This window comes from Myotis daubentonii, chromosome 13 (assembly GCF_963259705.1).
Source record: "Myotis daubentonii chromosome 13, mMyoDau2.1, whole genome shotgun sequence".
Taxonomy (NCBI): Eukaryota; Metazoa; Chordata; class Mammalia; order Chiroptera; family Vespertilionidae; genus Myotis; species Myotis daubentonii.
Window position 1 is genome coordinate 42,876,722 of NC_081852.1, and position 19,740 is coordinate 42,896,461.

Below are 19,740 nucleotides of genomic sequence, written 5' to 3' on the forward strand. Positions count from 1 at the left end.
GGTTATTGAGGTGGGAAAAATTAGTATTTTGGTGAGACTAACCAAAAATAAGAGTAGCTTGAACGGTATTTCTGGGTTCTTATTCATTTTCTACAAACTGAGTCAGTTAATACTTAGAAGGTTTGGTTAAAATTTGAAAAAATATGATCTTATGAATATTCTTCTAGTTTCTAATTTTATAGGAAGTGGATATTTTCTATAAGCACTATAATTCTTACTCAGAACCTTTGTAGTAGAGGAAATTTTGTTTTTAAGAAGCTTAAGAATTTATTGGAAAATAGTTTGGGGGACCTATGCCAGCACTTTAAAATACATATACCCCCCCCATTTTCACTAGAGTGAAATAGGAACAGTAAAGAAAATGTCATCTTGAATTAGTAATGATAAAAGCAATACTGTTCTCATTATAAATATTTTTATAGTAGTTCTTTTATTTTTTATTTTTTAAAAATAAAGATTATTTAGAGAGGAAGGGAGTGGGAAAGAGAGATAGAAACATCAGTGATGAGAGAGAATCATTGATTGGTTGCCTCCTGCACCCCCCACACTGGAGATCAAGCCCACAACCCAGGAATGTGGACTGACCAGGAATCAAACTGTGACCTCCTGGTTCATAGGTTGAGGTTCAACCCCTGAGCCACACCAGTTGGGTGCTAATAGTGCCTTTAAAAAAAAATTAGTAATATTTTTTCAGTTTAAAACTCAAAATTAATCTGAAAAATAAAATAAAACAAAGTTATATTTAAGCATACAATGAGAAGTCTTGCTTCCACACTTGCCCCTTCTGCTCTAGTTTTATTTTTCATCCTGTAACCACTTTTATTATGTATTCTTTCAGTGTTTCTTTATGAAAATAAAAGCAAATGTTAATATTTTTCTTACTTTTTCCTCCATTTCATACATACTAGTAGAACAATACATAGAAATAACTTTGTTCTTTACCTTGCATTTTTCACTTAATATACCTTAGCTATCTTTCCATATCAGTATATAGAGGACAGTCTCAGTTTTTCACAAGTGCATTGCATTCCAATGTGTGGATGGACTAATATATTTAGCTAGGTGGTTATTGAATATCTGAGTTGTTTTCACTTTTCACTATCACTAATTGTGTTGTCATGAATAATATTGTACATAAATTATTTTTAAAAAATATGTCTTTGCCAAAACCAGTTTGGCTTAGTGGATAGAGCGTCGGCCTGCGGACTGAAAGGTCCAGGTTCGATTCTGGTCAAGGGCATGTACCTTGGTTGTGGGCACATCCCCAGTGGGAAGTGTGCAGGAGGCGGCTGGTTGATGTTTCTCTCTCATGGATGTTTCTAACTCTCTATCTCTCTCCTTTCCTCTCTGTAAAAACTCAATAAAATATATTTAAAAAAATATATGTCTTTATTGATTTGAGAGAGAGAGATGGAAACATTGATTTATCAACATCTCTATCTGCTGCCTCCCAGATATCCCTATTAGGGATCAAGCCCACAACTTGGGCATGTGCCCGGACTGAGAATCGAACCAGTGACCTTTTGATGTATGGGACAATGCTCAACCAACTGAGCTGTTATACCAGCCGGGCTGAGCATGGTTTTTATTAGCATTTCCTAGGAGTGAGGTTGAGCTTCTTATTTTTAAGGCCATTTCTATATATGATCTTGAATTGACTTCCTGCAGTGATGATTATGATACACTAGAGGCCCAGTGTATGAAATTCGTGCACGGGTAAGGTCCCTAGGCTTGGCCAGCAATCAGGGTCTTCCTTCCCTGGCTGCCGATCGAAGGCCGGGGCCTTCGTTTGTTCTGCACTGCCCCCTGGTGGTCAGCACACATCATAGCAAGCGATCAAACTCCCCGTCTCCCAATTGAACTCCCCGAGGGGACCCTTTGTATATTAGCCATATATATATAGCCAGTGGTGAAAATAATGTTTTAATAGGGGAGGAAAGGCAGGATATGATTGTTATTAGAAAAAGGACTTTGGATTCTCTTTTTCCTATTCATGAATTTTCACATATTCAGAATTTATTCGTATAGAATGGATTCTGAAAGTTCATTTGTTTTGTTACTCTTTTGGAGGCCTGCAGTGTGTGATTGATACAGTCAAGGCATCCAGGTCTTTCTACCCTCATGCCTTTTCCACATTTTTCAAGAAAGCATAGATTGTTATGCATTCTCTTTGAACTGCTTCAAAGGATTGTAAAACATTGCTCAAATTTTGCCCAAAGGCCTGGTCTTATATTTACTAGACATTTGCTAAACTAGTTTGTAGTTAGTATAAGTTGATTTCTATAAATGTTTTTGCTTTCATTTAGCATGTTCTACAAAATGCTAGACACTTTATTTCATGATGCTGTTTTTTGTCTCCTTCTTACCTGTTGTGTCTGTTCTTTTTGGCACTTTTTGTGTCAGTAAGCATTCTGTTTAGTGAAGGTTGGGAGAACTGTTTTGAGCTTTTTGGTAGTAATGTCAGTTTGTTTGCATTCTGAACTAAAACCTCTCTCCTTAAGAGGGTAGAAACTAATGACGCAGAGGACAATGCTTTATACAGCTATTGATGCCATTAAATATTGTGTTGGCAATAGTTTGTGAACATTATTGTTTAATTTCTTAAAATTTCATATTGTGGAAATTACAGGAGAAGCATATAGTAAAATACTCACCGGAGAATAAAGATAAAAGTGTGCCTAGTTAAAAGAACAACGGGCAGAATGAGGGTAGAAACTAATGACTCAGAGGACAATGCTATATTCTGAAAGCCAAGTTGACAAGGAAGTAGATACCCAGTGACTCATAAATACAGAACCAAAATGTTCTCTGTCAAATAATAATGGATTTTTCAAGCAAGAACAACCTCTTTGCTTTCGGGACAGTCTTTATTTAGATGGTTTGGCTGACTTGCATTTTAACTTTTTCATTGAGCCAAATGTTCTGTGAGTATTTAGGCTAGCTACCCAGCACTATGCTAGATGCAGGGATACAGTGATGTGTGTGCATAGCAGACTGTTCCTGCTTGCATGACACTTAGATTCTAATGAGAGAAATAGAGACATTAATCACATGAGGAACCTATAACTACACAATGAAATAAGAACTCTGAAAGGAGACATTGTTCTCTCTGTGTGTACTTGTCTCTGTGTGTACTTGTGTTTGTGGTGGGAGCAGATTGGAGTAATAGAAATTCAGAAGAATTTCTAAGAGAAATTTTCATTTGAGAGGTGCAGGATAAATGAGAGTTAATCAAGGGAAGGTAGAGGAGAAGAATGGTAGGTGGAGAGGATTTTTCCAGGCAGGGTATCAGAGTATGTTTTCAGAAGACAGAAGAATAAAAATTAGACCTTGGTCTCTCTTTTAGAGCTCTGGTTTATGTAAATATTTATATTTCTTTTTCAATACTTGGTGATACTTAAACATGCTTAACTAGGCCCAGTTTAACTGTGGAATATTCTTGCACTTTTTTTTTTTTAATTAGGGAAACTGATATGTGTGAAAATTTGAGGCAAGGGGAGCGCTGGATGAGTTTATTATTAAGATGTTATGGGAAGAAAAGACAGTGTACTCAGGCACCAGATATTTCTGTAAATGAACAGCTGTGCTATCACTCCCATTGGGGAAGCATGAAGGCATTCTTTGGCAGGCTTATTTATTTATTTGTATTTTTATTGATTTCAGAGAGGAAGGGAGAGGGAGAGAGAAATGGAAACATCAGTGATGAGAGAAAATCATCAATCGGCTGCCTCCTGCAAGCCCCCCCTGGGGTTTGAGCTTGCAACTTGGGCTTGTGCCCTGATTGGGAATCCAACTGTGGCCTCCTGGTTCCTAGGTCAGCGCTCAACACTGACCCACACTGGCCAGGCTGACAGGTGCTTTTTGTTCATACCCTCTTTTCTTTCTAAATTCAAATAGGAATGTGTTTTTTTAACCACCTTTCTTGTTGTGATATAATTAAAATGTACTGTTCTTAGTTTTGACAACTGTATGCACCCCTGTGACCTCTACCCAAAACAAGATATGGAACATTTCCAGCCTCCTAGAAAGTTCATTCATGTCCTTTTCCATCCAATTTCCCACCACCACAATAACTAATTTTATCACTATACATTAGTATTGCCTGCATCTGGATTTCATATAAAAGGAGTCATACAGTTTGTACTCTTCTGTGTCTGGTTTCTTTTGCTTAAACATAGTATTTATGTGTATTGTTACATTAATGGTTCATTCCTTTTTTTTAAAAAAATATTTTATTGATTATTTACAGAGAGAAAGGGAGAGGAATAGAGAGTTAGAAACATTGATGAGAGAGAAACATCAATTCAGCTGCCTCCTGCACACTCCCCACTGGGAATGTGCCCGCAACCAAGGTATATGCCATTGACCAGAATTGAACCCCGACCCTTGAGTCTGCAGGCCGAAGCTCTATCCACTGAGCCAAACCAGTTAGGGCGGTTCATTCCTTTTTTAAGTGGATTTATTGAGATATAATTCATATAGCAAACAATTAGCCTAGGTAAAGCAAATAGTTCAGTAATTTTTACTGTATTCAGAGTTATGCCACCATTACCATTCAGATTTTAGAACATTTTTATCGCCCCAGTGGGTATCATATTCAGTTTACAGATGAGAAACCATTCCATTAGCAGCTCTTCCTTATTCTGTTCCCTTCTCTTTCCCCCCTCCAGCCATAGACAATTACTAACTTACTTTGTCTCTATAGATTTGTCTATTCTGGACATAAGTTTATTCTTTTTTTTCCCTTTTAAAAATAATTTTTAAGAATTAGAAATGTCACCATTTTGCACTCACAGTTCTATGGATTATGGATCCAGGCAGATTATTATTGTAGGCTAAAATTATTAGGTGAAAGGTGACAAGTGACTTTATCATGGTGGGACTGACTTAATATTTTGAATTCAGTGATCAATTTTCACATCATTAAAAGTAGACAGACATCATGCCTCTTAATTTTATGAAATACCATTCTACCCACAAAAAAATTTAACCCAAAACTAATCAAGAAAAGTAATAGGGCCGATAGATTATGTATATAGGCTATATTGAGAGGACTTTGGCTTTTTGGTGTGAGTGTGAATAGTGGTATGGGTGTGGAATATGTTTCCAATGATCCATTTCCCCTGTAGTTTACCTAATTCTTTGAGGAAAGCTCAGCTGCACTTTAATATGTTTTCACTGCCTTTTTTTTTCTTAGAGAGAGAGAGGAAAGGAGAAGGAGAGAGAGAGAGAAATATTGATGAGAGAGAAACATCAACATGGATTGGCTGTCACATGCACCTCTTGGTGCATGGTTCCATGCTCAACCCATTGAGCCACAACAGCTGGGCTCAGCTGCACTTTATTTTTCTTTTAAATATATTTTTATTGATTTCAGAGAGGAAGGGAGAGGAGAGGGAAAGAGATAGAAACATCAGTGATGAGAGAGAATCATTGATCGGCTGCCTCCTGCACGGCCCCTATTGGGAATCAAGCCCACAACCCCGGGCATGTGCCCTGACTGGAAATTGAACTGTGGTCTCCTGGTTCATAGGTCGATGCTGAACCACTGAGCCACGCCTGCTGGGCTCAGCTGCACTTTAGGCAGTTAAACCTTTCTTCTTTTAAAAATAAGACTTTTTTTTTTCCTTTTAGGCACGTTAAAGTTCACTGCAAAGTTGAGGGGAAGGTGGGACTTTGGCTTTACTATGAAAAAATCAGGAGCATAATAGGCTTTTGAGCAGGAGAGTGAGGTGATGATCTGGCTTAGTTTTAACAAACTAACTGGCTGCTGTGTTAGAATAGGCTGGGAGTAAGAGGAGCAGGGTATTAGCACAAATACCAAGTTGGAAGCTGTTCATTAGTCCAGGTGAGAGGTGAAGGTTGCTTGAACTGGGTACTAGTAAGTAGAGGAAGGGGGAAGTGGTTTGGACTGTGACTATTTTAGATTGGTAGAAGACTGTGTAGGATTGGTAGATCCAACATAATATCCTGAGGGATTAATGTGGGGAGTTAGAGAAAGGAAATGAAAACTTGAAAAGTTTTTAGTTTAAACAGCTCCAAGTACAGAGTTAGTTACCTTTACCCAAGATGGGAGAGACTGTGGGAGGAGCTGCTTTGGAGAAGATAAAGAATTCAGTTTTGATATTTTCTACATAGTAGGTACTCATTGTGACTATAGTACTGCTGAAGGTTAAGAACCAAGGATACGAAACAACTGCCCTGAGAAGAACTTTCATTGTCAGGCTCACATTGTTTATTAATTGTGTGAGTTCTCACTTCATCAGCTTGATGTTTCTATGTTGTTTGTATGTCCTGTTTTTCTTTCTTTTTTTTAAAAAGAAGTATTTTTATTGATTTCAGAGAGGAAGAAAGAGGGAGAGAGATAGGAACATCAATGATGAGAGAGAATCATTGATTGGCTGCCTCCTGCACACCTTACTGGGGATCGAGCCCACAACCCTGTCATGAATTGAACATGGGACCCTTCAGTCTGCAGGTCAACGCTCTATTCACTGAGCCAAACTGGCTAAGGCTGTTTTTCCATTTAAGATATGTATATAGTATCTGCTTTATGCCAGGAACTGTTTTATCTAATTTTTCAAATACTAACTTATTTAATCCTTATAAAAACCTTATAAGTATATTATTATCATGCATGTTTTACAGATTAGGCACTGAAAACTTAAGGAATTTGCCCAAGGTCACATAGCTAGTGAAGGTAGAATGAGGACTCATATCCACAAACTTTGGTTCCAAAATTTGTGTTCTAAACTGCTATGCGATGATGCTTTCCTTTTTATTATCCCCCATTGATTTATTGTAGTCATAAATGAAGAGAGAGGATTCAAGCAAAGGTCCAGAAGCTTATTTCAAGGCATTTACACATAGAGGTTGTCTGTAGCTTTAAAAGTTATGGTTATTTTCATATTATAAAATAAAGTGAGGAAAATAAAATCATAGGTGCTAATACAAAAGCCCTAGAAATTATATTTCGAGGTGCTCTTAACTTAGGGTTTTATGTGAGACCTTCTGGAATGTAATGGTTATCTAAGTTGGAAAATATCTATCAGTACTACATCTTTATGATTCTGTTTACATGTCTGCTATGTTGCAAAAAGTATTGGTTTGGGATTTATGGACTGATGATCTTTGAGATACTCCATATATTCTATTTAATATTGCTCAAGCTGCTTGACTGTTAATGTTGAAAATCCTTAAGGAGTTGGCTGGCCTTTTTGCATTCAGGTATTGGTTTGGCTCCATTTGGCTTAAATTGTCATTGCCCCACAAGGAAGGGTAGCTTTTTAATTCAGAGTCCTCTTCAATAATCTGTGACCTTTACAGCTGTCGTTTTGAAATGATATATTTTGTAAAGTGTTTTAATCATTTGTTTTTCCCTGAGGGTATAATTAGACTTTACAAGGTGACTATGATAGTGGCTGGTCTTCAAGCATTGAGAAAATATATTTTAAAGATAACTTTTTTTTAGGTTATCAATATTCTTGGTGGAGACCACCACAGTGTAGCACAACACTATTTCTACTTCTCTTTGTTGGTGTTTGTGAGTCATCAACACAATTCTTTACAAAAGCTCACAGCTTTTTCTGTTGGAGATAGATAAGATGCAACTGTTGGTATTTGTTGTACTGAATGCAGGTGAAAATTAGTTGTCCCAAAGATCATATATAACAAATACTATTCCAGATATATAAGAGAGAAGTAAATTTATGACAAACAAGGATGCTTAATTCTCTCATGGAACCTACTTGAGAAAGGCTGGGCTCTAGTCTGTTTTTGTAAGTCCCAAGAGCTAAAAATACATATTTTTTTGTAAAAGGTTGTGTTTTCTTTCTTTTTTTTTTTTTTTAAAGGCAGGGCAAGAGGCTGTATATGGCCTGCAACACCTAAAATATTTACTGTCTGGACTTTTACAGAAAAGGTTTGTCCAACTCTCTTAAGAGGAGAATACCCAAATTTGAAACCCAGCTTCTCTTTTTTGTACCTGTTTGATTCAGTATCTGACTGTAAATGGGGCATAGTAATAGTACCTATCCCAGAATTATTGTGAAGATTACATATAATAATGTCAAGTTTTATGATATAGCTTAATGAATGTTATCACAGTATATTTAATATGCAAAATAAGTGATTATGGTATTTACACGTGCTATTATGTATATGGTATGTAGCATACATCGTCTGTTCTGTTGTGATGTGAAGCAGTGTCATTTCAATTGAGAATACTAGCTAGTATTCATAGTACCATAATTTATGGACTCTTAGAGTGGGAAGGTACTCTTAAAAACGAATTTGTTACCCATTAAATGTTAGCGCATTTTAGTGTTTGGTAAATCATTTCTCAAGGTAGTCTCTCTCTTTCTCTTCCTCTTTCTCTTTCTCTTTGAATAGCACTAATTTGATTGTTTTTGTTTTGTGTACTGACATTGTCTTCTATAGAGTTTTCTCTTACTGAGTTTTGATGTCCCAGAGAAGCAGTGCTCAAATTTCTGGTCGTTGAGAATGCTTTGAAGGGTTACTATATTAAAAATTCCTTTGAAAGTAACAGCCTATTACATATTATTTACTTATTTTAATTTTTCAATTAAGTTGACATTGAATATTATATTAGTTTCAGTGACATTGAAAATTATATTAGTGGTTAGACACATATAATTACGAAGTGATCCCCCCAATAAATCTCATACTCACCTGGCACTGTACATAGTTATTATAATATTATTGTCTATATTCCCTATGCTATACTTTACATCTCCATGATGATTTTGTAACTGCCAATTTGTACTTCTTAATCCCTTCACCTTATTCACCTACCTCCCAACCCCACTCCCATCTGGTTATCATTAGCTTCTTCTCTAATCTATTACATTTTATTTATTTTTTATATTTTTATTGATTTTTTACAGAGAGGAAGGGAGAGGGATAGAAAGTTAGAAACATCGATGAGAGAGAAACATCGACCAGCTGCCTCCTACACACCTCCTACTGGGGATGTGCCCGCAACCAAGGTACATGCCCTTGACCGAAATCGAACCTGGGACCTTTCAGTCCGCAGGCCGACACTCTATCCACTGAGCCAAACCGGTATGGCTAATCTATTACATTTTAAACAACATTTTAGTAAGAATCATCGTTTATCAAAACAAAAAATATTAAGTGAGAAAGGAACATTGTTTTTACATTTTACAAGTATGCAAATATTTGATCTAATATGTTCCCCTTAGTGATGTTTATTTATTTAATTAATTTACTGTTAATCCTTGCCCGAGGATATTTTTTCATTGGTTTTTAGAGGGTGTGGAAGGGCAGGGGAGAGACAGAGAGAAACATTGATGTGCTAGAGAGACATCCATTGGTTGTCTCCCTCATGCACCCTGACCAGGGTCTGGGATTGAGCCTGCAACCCAGGTACATGCCCTTGGCCAGAATCGAATTTGCTGCCCTTCAGTCGTCTATGGCCGACACTATCCGCTGAGTCAAATCAGCTACTAGGGCATCCCCTTGATTTTAAAGACTTTGTCAAGTACCATTCTAGTCCTTTATACTTACTGTTCTTGAACGACACAGAATTTCAAGGATCAATTCATTACTGTATAGTAGGGATACCATTTAGGGTACAAGTCTCTTCCCAAAGATATCCACCTGTTTGGGTGTTCTTTTATCTGTAATAAACACACTTTTAGTAATTATAGAGTCAGAAGATTATACAATGACATTTGGTACTTACTGATTACTTTAGGTCATTATATAAAGATATTTTTTTCTTAAATGTGTTAACAAGTGCTTATTCACTTGAATGTACTAACATCTATTTTGCACAGCCTTAAGAAATTTTACCTGGACTGTTTATGTAGTCTTATGCCATCTGTAAATTCTCCTCTGCATCTCTTTCTGAGCACTTGTAAATAATTAGACTAAATTTTGCTGAAGTATCCTAGTGCTTACACTTCTCCTGTCAAAAGTACCCGTTCGTTTCCTATCTGTAGCCATATATTCTTTTCCTCAGCAAATTGAGAACCAAAGAAATGCAGCAGTATTCTGAAAATATAACTATTAATTCCAGCTCTAATAGACAGGGCAAGAAAACTGTGACAAAAATGGATTGACTTGATCATTCCAGTTCATAATGTGGTTCATGGATTCCATTGGTGGTTCCTGAAACCCTTTCACGGATCTGTAACGTCAGAACTATTTTCATGATGATATTAAGATGTTATTTATCCTTTGCACTGTGTTGATATTTATACTTATGTCACAAGAAAGTGGTGGCTCAAACGCTGGTGCATAAATCAAGGCAGTGGCGCCAAACCACTGGAGTACTCATTATAGTCTTTCACTGCCATACACAATAAAAAATGCCATTTTTACCTAAGAATGCCCTGGAGAGGCAGTAATAAGTATTGTTTTTACTAAATCTCGACCATTTAGTACATGTCTTGTTAGTATTCTATGTGATGAAATGGAAAGTATGCATAAAGTACTCATATGATTGAGTGTGAGCTAAACTAAGTGTTTTTATATTTCATGGAATACCATTTTACTTAGAAAAAATGTTTGACCAACTATGGTTATTCAAACTTCAGTATTTGACAGACATTTTCTCAAGAACGAATGAAATGAGCCTGCCACATCAAGGGGGGGGGGGAGAGAATAACAGTAATTGTTACCAATGATAATATTTCAGCTTTAAAGAAAAATTAAAATATTGGAAAACATATTATCTGCCAATGTGAGCATGACAATTTCCCTGACAAAACCTTTTGATGAGACTGGTGGTGATATTAACAAAGTGTTTTGTTTGTTTGTTTTTGGTGGGATTATATAACTCAGTGAACTTTCCAAATGGATTATTTTGTAGCAAAAATTTTACTTGTAAATTAACATAGAAAATTGACCATTTTGTATACAGTTCTAGGAATTTTATTACATTGCATAAATTTGTGTATCCAGAATAGCTCCATCACCTTCAACAACTCCCTTGTGCTCTCCTCTGTAATCATCCTTCTCCAAGCCTCTGGCAACCTCTCATCATCAGTATGGTTTTGTCTTTTTGAGAATGTATATTAATGGACTCACATAGGATGTAACCATTTGAGACTGCCTTCATTCTCTCAGCATAATGCCTTTGAGAGTCATCGAAGTTGTATCTATCAGTATTTGTTTTTTTATTTTTTATATTGATTTCAGAAAGGAAGGAGAGGGAGGGAGAAAGAAATAGAAATATCAATGATGAGAATCACTGATCAGCTGCCTCCTGCATAGCATAGCCCGCAACCCTGAGGAAGTACCTTGACCAGGAATGGAACAGTGACCTCCTGGTTCATAGGTCCACGCTCAACACTTGTTATTTTCCTTTATAGCCATCCCAGTGAGTATGAAGAGATACCTCATGGTTAAATTCATTTTGCATTTACCTTGAGCCACACTGGCCAGGCTCAATATTTATTATTTTTTTAAAATTAAAGTAAAATTTACTGCTTTAATAATTTTACATTTGATCTTAGCCAAAAGGACAAGAAATGATATTTCAGCCATTTTAAACTGTAAATCAGTAGCTTTTAGAACATTCAAATGTTGTACAGTAATCATCATTATCCAATTTCCTGGCATTTCATTACATCAAAGAGATATCCTGTACCCATTACAGGCATACCTTGGAGATATTGCAGTTTTAGTTCCAGACTACAGTAACAAAGTGAAACCAAGCTGCACAAATTTTTTATTTCCCAGTGCATATAAAAGTTATAAGCTTACTGTATACTGTAGTTTATTAAGTGTCTAATAGTATTATGTCTAAAAGAGCAATGCACATATCTTAATTTAAAAATACTTTATTGCTAAAAAATTATAATCATTAGCTGAGCCTGTTGGAAAAATGACACTGATAGACCTGCATAATGCAGGGCTGCAACAAACCATCAATATGTAAAAAAACAATAGCAAAATGCTGTATCTGTGAAGCACAGCAAAGCATAGTGCAATAAAGTGAGGTATGCCTCTACATAGTCACTCCTTTTTTTCCCTCACCCATCCACTAATATTCTTTCTGTTTCTATGGATTTGCCTATTTTGGACATCCTATATAATAAAGAGCTAATATGCTAATTAGACCAGACGGCAGAATGACCTTCCAGAACAACCAATGGGGGGAGGGGGGCAAACGAGCCAGAAGCCAGGCTCTCGGCTGGTGAGCACAGTGGAGGTGGCGGGAGCCTCTCTGCTAAGGAGCAGCGAGCCCAGAGTGTAGCGGCGGTGGCGGGAGCCTCTCCTGCCTCTGTGGCAGGTGGGTGGTAAGGAGCAAGGGGTCCTGGACTGCGAGAGGGATGTCTGTGTGCTGGCTTATGTGGACATCCCTCAAGGGAGACCCCCTCTCCCCCCAGTGCATGAATTTTGTGCTCCAGGCCTCTAGTTTCATATAAACAGTCATACAATATATTGCTGTTTGTATCTGGTTTCTTTCATTTAGCATAGTATTTTTGAGATTCATCCATGTTGTTGTACACATCAGTATTTCATTACTGTATTAATCAGTTCAGGCCGCCATAACAAAATGTTGGATGATTTAAACAGCAGGTATTTATTTTCTCATACTTTTGGAGGCCGCAACCCCCAGATCAAGGCTCAGCATGGTTGGTTTCTGTTGAGTACTCCTTTCCTGGCTTATAGATGCCCACCTTCTCACTATGTCTTCCCATGGCCTTTCCTCTGTGGTTGGGCAGGGGAGCTTTTTCATTGTTCTGTAGTTACTAGTGTGCAAGTCTTCTACCTCCTTGGTTAAGTTTATTCTAAGTACTTTATTCTTGCTGTTATTCTAAGTGGAATTATTTCCTTAATTTCAGATTGTTCATTGTTAGTGTATAGCTGATACACTATAAAAATATAACTGATTTTTGTATGTTCTTGTATCCTGCAATCTTGTTGAACTTATTTTATTAGGTTTAGTAGTTTTTCTGTGGGCTGTCTAGGACAGGGGTCCTCAAACTTTTTAAACAGGGGGCCAGTTCACTGTCCCTCAGACCGTTGGAGGGCTGGACTATAGTTTTTAAAAAAACTATGAACAAATTCCTATGCACACTGCACATATCTTATTTTGAAGTAAAAAAACAAAACGGGAACAAATACAATATTTGTATTTGCATGTGCCCTGTGGGCCGTAGTTTGAGGACCCCTGGTCTAGGAGTTGTTGTTTTTTTAAATATTCACCCAAGGATATTTGGGTATGTTTTTGTTTTTTATTTTTCTTTTTTAAATTCTCACCTGAGGATATTTTTTCCATTGATTTTTAGAGAGAGTGGAAGGAAGAGGGAGAGACAAAGAGAAACACTGATGTGAGAGAGACACATCTGGCATGTCCCCCATCAGGGTTGGGAGTCTGTAACCAAGGTACATGCCCTTGACTGGAATCGAACCCGGGACCCTTCAGTCTCCAGGCCAACGCTCTATCTACTGAGCCAAACCAGCTAGGGCAGGATATGTTTTTATTGAAATTTTTTAGAGAGAAAGGAAGGGAGAGAAAAGAAAACATCAATTGATTGCTTTTCCTATGTGCCCTGACCAGGAATGAAACCTGCAACCTTTTGGTGTATGGGACAATGTTCCAACCAACTGAGCCACCCAGGCAGGGCTAGGATTTTCTATGTATAAGATACTGACATTTGCAAAAAGAGATAGGTTTACTTTTTGCTTTTTAATTTAGATGCCTGTTATCTCTTTTTCTCTCACCTAATTGCCCTGTCTGGGATTTCCAAACAATGTTGAATAGAAATGGCAAGAGTAAATATCCTTGTCTTGTTCCTCATCTTAGTAGGAAGCTTTGTGTTCTGCCATTGACTATGTTAGTTTTTCATAGATGCTCTTTATTAAGTTGTGAAAGCTTCTTTCTATTTCTAAATTGTTGAGTGTTTTTATCATGAAAGGGTTTTGGAATTTGTGAAATGCTTTTCTGTCAATTGAGGTAACCATGTTATTTTTCTCCCCTTCATTCTATTAACATGGTGATTAATTATTTTCAGTTGATTGATTTTGTATGTTGGACCACCCTTGCCTTACTGGCTTAAATCCATGGCTTATAGTCAGTCCTCTTAATATGCTGTTGAATTTGATTTGCCAGTATGTACTTTGTTGAGGATTCTTGTTATCTATATTAATGAGGGATAACGGTATATAGTTTTCTGTTCTTATGAAATCTTTGTCTTTGGTATCAGGGTAATGTACCCTCATGGAATGAGTTAAGGAAATGCATTTTCCTCTTCTACTTTTTGGAAAAGTTTGAGAAACATTGATGTTATTCTTTAAATGATTGGCAGAATTAATCAGTGAAGCCATATGGCCGGCCCTTGGCTTTTCTTTGTCAGGATTTTGTTTTGTTTTTAATCATCGCCTGAGGATATTTTTTTCCATTGATTTCTAGATAGAGTGAAAGGGAGTGGGGGAGAGAGAAACATTGATGTGAGCACACAACATCAGCTGCCTCTTGCACACCACACCCCCTACTGGGGATGGATGCCCGTAACCCAGGTATGTATCCTGACCCAGAGAGAGAGAGAGAGAGAGAGAGAGAGAGAGAGAGAGAGAGAGAGAGAGAGAGAGATATCGATGAGAATCATCTATTGGCCACCTCCTGTACGCCTTCTACTGGGGACTGAGCCTGCAACCCAGGCATGTGCCCTTGACTGGAATTGAACCTGGGATCCTTCAGTCCGCAGGCCGATGCTCTATCCACTCAGCCAAACTGGCTAGGGCTATATATTCTTTTGCAATCCGTTTTATTTCTGTAAAGTCAATAGTGATGTCTCCACTTTGATTCTTGATTTTAGTAAGTTGAGTCTTTTTTTTTTTTTTTTTTTTGTCCATCTCTAGCTAATGGTTTGTCAATAGTGTTAATCTTTTCAAAGAAGTATTGGTTTTACTGAGTTTTCTTTATTTTCTACTCCCTTTTAAAAATCTTTGCCCTATCTTTATTATTTCCTTTTTTAAATTGCTTTGTATTTAGTTTCTTCTTTTTCTAGAGTTTAGGGTAGATGGTTAAGTTTTTTATTTGTGATATTCTTATTTAATGAAGGTATTTACAGCTACAAATTTTCCTCTGAGCACTGCTTTTGCTTCATCCCATATGTACGTTTTGGGGCTTTCGATCTCAAAGTATTTTCTATTTTCATTGTGATTACTTCTTTGGCTCATTGGTTAAGAATGTGCTTTTCAATTTCCACATATTTGTGAATTTTCCAGTTTCCTTGTTAATTTGAATTTCATTATTTTTGGAGAAGATACATTGGTACGATTTTCAACTTTTTAAATTTTTTGAGACTTATTTTGTGATATAACATGTGGTCTACCCTGGATAATGTTCCATGTGTACTTGATAAGAATGTATATTCTGCACTTACTGAGTGGAGTGTTCTATGTATGTTTGTTAAGTATAATTGACTTATAGGGTTGTTCAAGTCTTTTATGTAGTTGTTTCATCCATTATTGAAAGTTAGATGTTGAAGTCTACAACTATTTTTTTAATGTGCATATATTACTCTTATTTTTTTTTATTTATTATTTTTTTATTTTTAAATATATCTTTATTGATTTCAGAGAGGAAGGGAGAAGGAGAGAGATAGAAACATCAAAGATGAGAGAGAATCATTGATTGGCTGCTTCCTGCACGCCCCCTACCGGGGATCGAGCCCACAACCCAGGCATGTGCCCTCGACTGGAATCGAACCCGGGACCCTTCAGTCCCCAGGCCGATGCTCTATCCACTGAGCCAACCAGCTAGGGCGAAGTCTACAACTATTATTGTTGAGCATTTCTTCCAATTCTGTCATTTTTTGCTTCCCATATACTTTGGGGATTCGTAAATGTTTTAGGTGCGTATATGTTTTATTTTTTTTTAAATATTTTATTGATTTTTTTTGGCTCAGTGGATAGAGTGTTGGCCTGCGGACTGAAGGGCGTATATGTTTTTAATTGTTAAATCTTCTTAATAAATTGACTTTTTATCATGTAATGTTCTTCTTTGTCTATTGTAACAAGTTTTATGTTAACACCTGTTTTGTCTAATATTAGTATATCCACTCAGTTTCTCTTTCAGTTTCTGTTTTCATGGACTCTTTTTCTTTTCCTTCATTTTCAACCTCTTTGTGTCTGTTAGATATGTGTCTGTTAGATATGAGTCTGTTAGATGAGTCTGTTAGATATAGTTGGCTCATGTTTCTTTTTTCCATTCTCCCCATCTCTGCCTTTTAATTGAAAAGTTTAATCCATTTAAATTTAATGTAATTTTTGATAAGAAAGGATCTTTGCCATTTTGCTATTCGTTTTTTACATGTCTTACATCAACTTTGTTCTTTAAGTCCTCCATATTGACTTTTGTGTTACATAAATATTTTCTGGTATTTTCTTTTTATTTCTATTATTATACAATTTTTAGTTATTTTCTTAGTATTTGCCTGGGGGATATATAATTAACCTCTTAACTTTTAAGAATCTATTTCAAATTAATAACTTAGTTTCAATAGTATACGAAGTACTTTGCTCTTATATGTCTGTCCTCCTACTTTATGTTGCTGTTATCACAAATTACATCTTTATACATTATACTAGAGGCTCAGTTCATGAAATTCATGCATGGGTGCAGTCCCTAGGCCTGGCCAGCAATTGAAGTGCTAGTGTCTGGTGTGGGAGGGCCCCTGTGCCTCCACCTGAGTCACGACGCCCGAGTCACCATGTGGAGATGCGATGAGCGCAGCCAGACACTGCAGACCAGAGCACAGCGTGGGCCTCTGGGCTGCCTAGCGGCGCCACATGGAAGCCAGGCTGGCAGTGCTCACTCTCCGGCCAGCCTTGCAGACCACGGGGAGCCCGAACAGTCCCTGCAGTCCCGGGGGCTGTGGCCCAGCTTACCTAGAAGAGTGCACCCGAGTGCAGGCAGGCTTCTCGCGGGCACCTGGCACCTGAGCATGGGGGCTTCCCCGGTGCGCGAGCCCTGGCGTCCTGGGGGAGGGTAGCAAGGAGAGTGAGAGTGAGCTTGGTGGACACCCCACATTCTTACAGCACCTCCATCCCTGTCACCCCCACCCCCAGGTAGCTGGTAAGAAGTCGCAGCCCCACATCATAGTGAGCAGTTGAACTCCCTGTTGAACAACCGCCTGAGGGGACAATTTGCATATTAGGCTTTTATTATACAGGATGCCCAACATAGATTTGTAATTGTTTATGTAGTTGTCTTTCAAATTATATATGAAAAAAAGGAATTACAAACCAAAATACAAACTCCTTCCTTTTTTCCTTAAACACTTTATAATATAGTGCTTCTATTATGCTTTCAGATACTATTCTAAACACTTTGCAAATATTTAATAATTTTAAACTTTTGAGATTGTTGAAAAGGTTCACTTTTGGAAGGATTTAAATGCCAGACCTCATAGTTTGGATTTTATTCTGCAGAGAGTAGGTAATCATTGAATGTTTTTGAGCAGGGGAAAACTATTAAGAATTTACTTAAAAAAAAAAAAAAGAATTTACTTTATATGTAAGTATGTATATAAATCAGAAGACTAACTCAAACTTTGGTGTAATTTAAATATTTCTAAAAAAGCTGAAGCTTATTCTAGTGGGAGCCAGATTGAAGTTTTTTGGGTTTTTTAAATATATATTATTGATTTTTAAAAAATATATATATTTTACTGGTTTGTTCTTTTTTTACAGAGAGTAAGGGAGAGGAGGGATAGAGAGTTAAAAACATTATGAGAGAGAAACATCGATCAGCTGCCTCCTGCACACATCCTACTGGGGATGTGCCCACAACCAAGGTACATGCCCTTGAACGGAATTGAACCTGGGACCTTTCAGTCCACAGACTGACGCTCTATCCACTGAGCCAAACCAGTTAGGGCATGAAGTTTGTTCTTTTGTACAGCCATATATTGCTGGGAGCCGGTCCATCCTTGCTGTTTCAAGGGACCTGGCATATATAGCATACGGTTCTTAATATGTTTGCTCCCCTTAGCGCTGTGTGTTTTAACCAAGGTCACCTCTCCGAGAAAGGTTGTTTCCCCAGGTAGGAATTTTTCCCTGAAGTCAGGGAGGGGATGCCTCTCCTAGAAAGGTTGTTTCCCCAGGTAGGAATTTTTCCCTGAAGTCAGGGAGGGGATGAAACTCCTTAACTAAGTGCCAGGTGGGTAGTTAATCACCACAAACAATCATGCTTAAGCTACACAATCTTTACTCCCTGGAATGGAGATAAGAAACTCCCTAACCTTTGTAATAGAGATTGATAGGATTGAATCAACTGGTATAAATACAGATGTAACAGGACAGCAAGAGACAGAACTTAGAACACAGGGCTTGGAAGACAGGACCAAGAGAGACAGAGCCTAGGCACAGAACCTACACAGAGCATTCTCTAGAGACAGAAGAACTTCGCTGGCGAGAGCATGCCGGAGGATCCTGGACAGGGACTGGCCTTGGAGCCTGGAGGCGGAACCTGGCGAGAGAGCATGGCAGGGGATCCTGGACTGAACCTGACTGCGGAGATTGGCAGGAGAGCCTGACTAGAACCTGGTGACCGAACATGGCTAGAGATCTCAGACAGAACCTGGCTGGAGAACCTAGCGAGGGAACATGGCTACAGATCCTGGCTGGAGATCCAGACCAGAACTTGGCTGGAGATCCTGGCTAGAGATCCTGGCTAGGCTGCTGATCAACTGAACACTGTCTCCGTGTCCTTCCTTCTTCGCCGACTCCGTCTACGCCTTTGGGAACCCCTGGACCTGCTGGGGTTGGACCCCGGCAATATATTAAACTACGTTGGAGGCATGTTATAAAATAATGATTTTAATAATGTAAATTAGATATAGTTAAAGAAATGTGTTTATTATATACAAAATGATGTGCTTCCTTTCAAAAGCATCTCTTGTATGAGATTGGGGGTATGATTTATATTTTAATTACTTACCCTCTATCTATCCTATCTAATAATAAACATGGTAATTAACCGTAACTTCGCTACCCTTCCCATTGGCTAATCAGCGATATATGCAAATTTACTTCCCACCAAGATGGCGGCTGGCAGCCACGCAGCTGAAGCGAACAGGAGGCTTGCTTGCTCCAGTGACAGAGGAAGCCAAGGTTCCCCGCCTGCCGCAGCCCAGCTCTGAGCTCCAGATGCAACAATATTGCAATTATAGAAGCTAAACAAACCCAGAAACCTGCTTTCAGCCGCCAGCGGGCTCAGAGCTTAGAGCACCAGTGATGGCAACAGAGTTTCAATTATAGAAGCTAAACAAACCCAGATATCTGCTTTCAGCCAGCCATGGCCTCAGAGCTGGAGCCAAGCCTCAGAGCTAAAGCCAGCTCTCAGCTCCAGTGACAGCCATAGAAGGTAAATAAATCCCAGAATTAAAAAAAAAAAAAAAAGGAAAAAAAAGAGAGGTTGGGAGCTTCAGTCACCTGCCAGCCTGAAAACGGCCCTCAGCCCCTCACCCAGACTGGCCAGGCACCCCAGTGGGGACCCCACCCTGAAGGGGGTGTGACCAGCTGCAAACAGCCATCATCCCCTCATCCAGGCTGGCCACGCACCCAAGCGGGACCCCCACCCTGATCCGGGACACCCTTCAGGGCAAATGAGCCAGCCCCCACCCATGCACCAGGCCTCTATCCTATATAGCAGGGGTCCTCAAACTACGGCCTGTGGGCCACATGCAAATACAAATATTGTATTTGTTCCCATTTTGTTGTTTTACTTCAAAA

At 38.3% G+C, this 19,740-nt stretch overlaps 1 protein-coding gene across 16 annotated transcripts in view; it reads left to right on the forward strand.

Annotated features, from left to right (window-relative positions):
* The window catches only part of LCOR (ligand dependent nuclear receptor corepressor), a 121,589-nt gene that overhangs the window by 13,028 nt on the left and 88,821 nt on the right, over positions 1-19,740 (forward strand). The gene's annotated exons all lie outside the window — the stretch shown is intronic.